This window comes from Acyrthosiphon pisum, chromosome A1 (assembly GCF_005508785.2).
Source record: "Acyrthosiphon pisum isolate AL4f chromosome A1, pea_aphid_22Mar2018_4r6ur, whole genome shotgun sequence".
NCBI classification, from domain to species: domain Eukaryota; kingdom Metazoa; phylum Arthropoda; class Insecta; order Hemiptera; family Aphididae; genus Acyrthosiphon; species Acyrthosiphon pisum.
In genome coordinates, this window is record NC_042494.1 from 13,336,633 (window position 1) to 13,343,170 (window position 6,538).

Genomic DNA, 6,538 nt, shown 5'->3' on the forward strand with positions numbered 1-6,538 from the left:
TGTATGAACCAATGATAATAGTCTTTAATAATCAATAATGGTTTTACATAAAATAGATAATAGATGTAACAGTTAATGAAGTAGGTACTTATTTAAGTCAGACAATGTTTAAAATTTGTAAAATTTTATCAAATTAATATTAATTTTCTAAAACTTTCAAATCACCATATCTTAATTTGTCATTATTTGATTATAACATTAAATTATAGTGAGCATAAACCAAACACGGATATGCATATAATATAATATCTATACTGAATGGAAAATAATAATAGCAGTGGGGGGCGGAGTGGCCGAGTAGACTAATCGACGGTTGCGACGAGCACCGACACCGGTTCAAAACCTCCAACGCGGGCGGCATTTTTCTTCGGACAAGTCAAGGTGTCCGGAGAGAAGTGCCACCATCCCCCACCCAGGCATGGCAGATACCTACGGGTGCCCACTAAAAAATCTGCCATAAGTGTGTAAAAGTGTTTAAGTCTACAGTACCTTACCAGACAGCTAAAAACCAACCAATGGCCTAAGTTGCCGCGGGTTTATTAATAATAAAATAATAATAATAATAATAATAATAACAGTATGATATAATTAAATGATCCATATTATTGTTATTATTAAAGTTGTTATTTTATTTAAATTTTATTTGTGTTTAGTTTGATGTTAAGTTTGAGTTAACGACGTCGAAACGTGCAATTTCCAAGCATAATTAACATCGCTCGTAATCATTGCGCCGGTTTCAATATGCATTGCAAACGACTATAATTATAATTAGTGTTTAAGATATTTCAGACGACGTCACTTGAAATGAAATATATTACGTTTGTGTTATAGTGCTCAAGTACACAACGACTCGTGAGTTTTTGAAAAAATATCAAAACCCAGCTTGATAACATTGGTAAATTATATTTTATTCAAGCACCTATTTAGTACTTACCTACCATTATTTTTTTTTATTAATAATTAAAAAGTTCAAAAAACGGTAAGCGTAATAAACAACTACTATATAAACAGCATAATAAGTCATTTTGTATGTGTTTATTGCACCAACAGTATTTTTAAACCGTTGAGATTATGAGGTTCAAAAGTTAGGTTAGGTTGGGTTAATTGGCCAAATGACCCATAATACCTGGGCTTGCCTTGACCACTGACCAAAGAGCTGTTATTTATTTTCAATCAATTTTCTAAAATGTTGTATATAGGTTTCGTTATATAATATTATAATTTATATAGGTGTATCTGATTTAGTATTATTATTTGTATTAAGGCGTTTATATATTTTGCACGTACGAAACTTGGCCTTTAAAGAATTAATTAATTAAGAACACTACATTATCTGTTACAAAAGCGCAGGTACCTACAGAAAGTACAACGCGTATGTGCACATTTTAAATGCTTAGCGAAATTAATTTTCCATGTAGGTACTATTCATTAGGTATAATATTATGATGTTTATAAAGTGTACACAATATGTATGTATTATGTCGATACGTGCGATTTATGTAGTAAACAATTAAATATTGCAGTGGGTTATGAGAGCAAAATATTATGTTAAAATATAATAATAATACGCACCCAAAATGGTTTGCACTTTTGTATATACAAACGGCGAGTATATAGTTGATGTATCATTATATAGGTTCATGTTCATATTGTTATTAAATATATTATAATTTATAATACATATATCTATTGTTGTTTGATGTGACTGAGGTAAACTTATGTCAGTTTCCAGACACGGTCAGGGCCGTGCACATATACTAGTACAGTTCAAGGGGGTCCATATTAGAAGAAAAAGTTACACAATGAAATTAAAATATATACGATAACTTAAACATTATATTAAATAACAAGCTATATTAGGCATATCACATTTATGCTCTATTTTATTATAATACTAGTCTATGATTAGCCCAGGGAAACATTTTTGGCAACACTCAGCATCTATAAAGTGCCTTTATTCCCAAAAGCTTTATAAAATAAAGATACTTTTTAACAATTTTTCGCAGGCATCGGTTTGGTAAAATAAGTATTTAAAAAATTTTTTTTTTGTTTATTTAATATGAATTAAATAGTTTTTTTATTTCCCAGTAGCTAAATCAACTAAACCTTATTATTAATTGTAAATACAATTTTTTTTTTTTTAGTTGGGGCTTAATTATCCTGGACGGATATCATATTATATTATGTTAATCATCAAATACCTAATACGGGGAAAGGAATACAAATAAGTTCGCCCCTAACCCTCTTTAACAAAACTGCGTACGCCACTGTGTGATATAGACTTATTATAGTAGGGTACATTTTGAACGTCAAAAATAAAATAGGTAACACAATTTAATATTTATAATTATGGTAGTTTATGGGTAAGGAATTTATAACATCGTTCGACCCTATTAAACATTACACAGTGCAATTGTAACATTATTATTATAACAATATGTGTGATGATAGTTTTGAAATTCAGGAGAATAGAATTTCACTCTAAAGACGCCGACTATGCTATAAAACGTGCAGGTGATTAATATTAAATATTGTAATTTAAAGTTTAATGATAATGGGTTAGGTTTAGGTCAAAGTAATAGGTATAAAAATCATATGCCTAACAATTAACAGAAAAAAAGGTAGGTGACCTATAGAAATCTTTAAAATAATACGGTCTATGGGCATATTTAAAATTATAATTTGAATAAATGTATTATTAAAGGAAAAAATTATGGCGAGCATGGTGGTAAATCCCTCCGTATATTCTCGTATTTAATTAACTGGCACAATTTGAATTAAAATGTATTCCATACATAGTAAGCATATAAAATCTCGTTTCCAAGGAAATGGTGAGCTAGTATTAAACTATAATTTATTTGTCTTTAATCTCGAGTTATTGTCTGTTTAACGAATCAATTATAATTTAATATAACTTTCGTATTATGATGTCTTCGATTACAATAAATCCAATGAATTTGAGCAAGACACGTGCGGGCTGCTATTATACGCTGCAAGTCCATTACCTAAGCCGTACTTTTCAATGCCAAATATAATGTTAATGACAGCTAAAACAGCTGAAACGAAAGTTCAAGCGCCGTCCACCACGACAGTCCCAACTGAGCCGAAGTCCCTGCCCGAACTCAATGTAGTGGTGCCGGCCGGTCACTTGTGTGGATCTGCAGGATACTAATGCTGCAATATTGGACCAAGTGGTAACCACGAACATGGTCGAACCTAGGAGTCGATCTTTTATCATTTCTTCAATAATTACAGTGAACGACATGGATTTGGACGAGGCCAAGAGTCGTGTGCGAGCTTTTACGGTGCAAGTCGACTGACAAAAGTCTATTTTTCCATGCCAAATATTATGTTGATGACACCCAAAACGGCAATCCAAGTGCTGTCCGTCACGATTAGTCCCAATGGAGTTGAAAACCCTGACCGAACTAAATGTAGCGATGTCGGTCACCTGTGTGAAACTGCAGGATACAGATGCTGCAATAACGGACCAAATGGTAACCATGAACACTATCAAACCTATAAGAACCGATCATTTTGGAAACTTACTAAAAAATTCTTCGGGCGATTATTGTGCTGCGTGTAGTTCCGAGCAGTTGCAGTTGTGCCATTGGAGATGATGCATGTGTAGCTTACTTAAACGCGTGCATGACTTGTTTCAGCATGTACAGAGAAATATATTCATACCTATATGATTAATGTATATTATATTATACATTATATTAATATATGTTTATTTATATTTTATGTATAATATTATATAGGTGTGCATGTGTGTGTGTGGACGTTAAAACTTTTTGTTAGAAAAAACAATTTGTTGCTCCGTTCCTGACACCAGCCAATTAGCACCAGCTAATCATTATTTTGTCATACACGGTGAAAAAAAAATGAAAACCAAAAAAATATGATAATATTTATTATGATGTGTGCGCGTACTCATGTTATAAATACAGTATCGAACAAACGTGCATATAATTTGTATTCCGATGTGATCCGGACAAAGGGTGGCGCTTTAAGGGATTTCGAGACCGACATTATCATATACCCCTTACTGGGTTCAATGTACACACACACACACACACACACACACACACACACACACACACACACACACACACACACACACACACTCACACACACATATATATATATCACATATATATTATATATAGACGACTCACGACACTCGCGCATGTGTGTGTATGTGTGAATGTGTGCGTTTTATGGCCAAAAACCATTATTGTATTTTTAGTTAACTACATGGAATAGTATGTTCTCCGGTATAACCCACATAATAACAGTAACCTAGCAACGAGCGCAGTATAAAATATTGTCGGAGGCGATTAAAACCGAATGATTATGATACGCGTAAATAAATAATAATTGAACCGTCGGCGGTATAATAACACTCTGTGGTATATAACGTGATACGATAATACGATATATGCGTACAATAATATGATACACGATATTGCGACGTAGAGACCAGTTATAATTTTTTTAGATCATTTTTCGACTCACTCGCCAAACATACTCATATATAATATGGGTACACACAAACCTGCAATGCATAAAATAGTTAAAAGTTTAATCGCTTTTAACTTTTTAACTTAACATTTTTATTATTTTTATTTTTAGCTCAACTAATTTTATCGATATAAACTTAATAATAATAACGAGTTACTTTTAATAAAATCCTGGTTACGTTAATTTATAAATAATTAAAATAAAATAAAATTATTATTGGTGATGCATGTTGCATAAACATTTACTTTTTATTATTTTAACCCATATTAGGTACTGACTATTTAGTATTTATATATTTAAAAAAAATATTGAACTTAGGTTAATAAGTCAATTGTAAGTTTCCATATAATTCTTAACTTACCCGAGTAAACAAAAAAATAGGATTAAAAATATATTTTTAAAATGTTTTGTTTCTCGATTAACTCAATTAAAAATTATCATTATAAGTATAGTTGTGTAAACATATAGGTTTAGAAGAAAATATATTGTCCGTGTTTACTTCATTATTGTTTGTGGTAATGCACACATTCGTCCAGACCCCAAACGCCTAATGTACAATACAAAACGATACGATACAATTCTTATACTCGTAGTATTAAATGCTACGACTTTAACAGTTTTTGTTTTTAAGGGTTTATAGTTACGTTTATGAGTTGAAATAGTAGGTACCTATTTGTTACGTTAACGCGTAATATCTATCATGATTCGTGTGATAGCGTATAGTTATTTTTGTTATTACGTACCTAAATGTGATCTACAGATGTACCTACGTAAATACAAATAAAAATAATATAACAACCATTACTTTTAATTTCTATACAATATACATATTTCCTTATTCACTCGCAGCTCGAGGGAGCTTTGTGAAACATCGTTTCAGTGGGTTCAAAACTATTGTAATATACTGACCTTAACACAACGCTTCCTGAATCAACAATCGATTGTAACGAAATAGCCAATAGGTATTGAAAATATTTTTACTCTACGTTTCTGAATACTAATTCGTCGAAATAAAAGCAATAACACCTACATACATTAATATATTATAATCATAATACTATTTATAATACTTGTTTATTATTCTATTGAACTATATTTTTGTATAGGTTATCGTTGATATCTGTGTTTCTATAAAAAAAATCAATGGACGCGCATAACTATTATATCATATTAATTTATTCGTCTGATCATGCTATCCGTGCCCACTGACAATCACAATCGACCTGTAAGATTTCAATATCTGCCAATAAGAATCACGTTTTTTTCCGTTATCACGTATAATTATCGTATATTATATAAAAATATTGTACTTCGCAGATGTCGGTATAAGGTCAGCGGAAACCGTTTCGTTTTGGTTTTAAACATAGGCAGATCCCGACCACGTGCACCGCGGTGTACACGGTCGTCCTCGGTTACGTGATATATACCTACGCACATCACGCCATATTATTTATTTTTCACATACAATCGTACAGTAAACACGGTCCAACCAAAGAATACAAACCAGTCGCCGTAAACAAACATCCGATAGTTTTGTAAGGTAGCTGATGTAATGTACCTATTTCTGTTTTATTCTCAAAATATTTAATGCCTCCGGGCAAAAGCGGATCGCGCGAGCACGACGACCATCGATCATTGTCGTCTTTAACGGATAAATGATGGTGGCGGCGACCGCCTCGTTGTCCGGCGAAAAGCTTCCTCCGTCGTTCGCTGTCGGCTGTCGCCGTGTTATAAACCGAGGAATTTGTTGTAGGTACCTATAATATTTTTTCGTTTGATCATTTAATAGGTATATATTATAATAAAAAGTCCCGGTAACGGCTGGTTCAAATCGGGCGTCATATATGTATGATGAACAAACGCGGGGTGCCAACCGTGCATACCGAAATCCGTCCGGAACTGAATATATTGGATTTTGTGTTATTTTTTTTATGTAAATGGAGACAATATTGAAGAGGTGAACTTGAAATCTTGAAGAAAATATTTGTATTTCTATAAATTGTGGCGGAGG

General features: G+C 32.4%; 1 long non-coding RNA gene across 1 annotated transcript; it reads right to left on the reverse strand.

Moving 5' to 3' along the window:
- Positions 1-1,689: 1,689 nt before the first annotated feature.
- On the reverse strand, positions 1,690-5,523 carry LOC107883212. The gene is made up of 3 exons (XR_001679144.2): positions 5,437-5,523; positions 3,550-3,687; positions 1,690-3,477 (listed from the first exon to the last, which is right to left on the reverse strand). It is a non-coding gene; the product is annotated as an uncharacterized LOC107883212 (long non-coding RNA).
- Between the last annotated feature and the right edge of the window lie 1,015 nt (positions 5,524-6,538).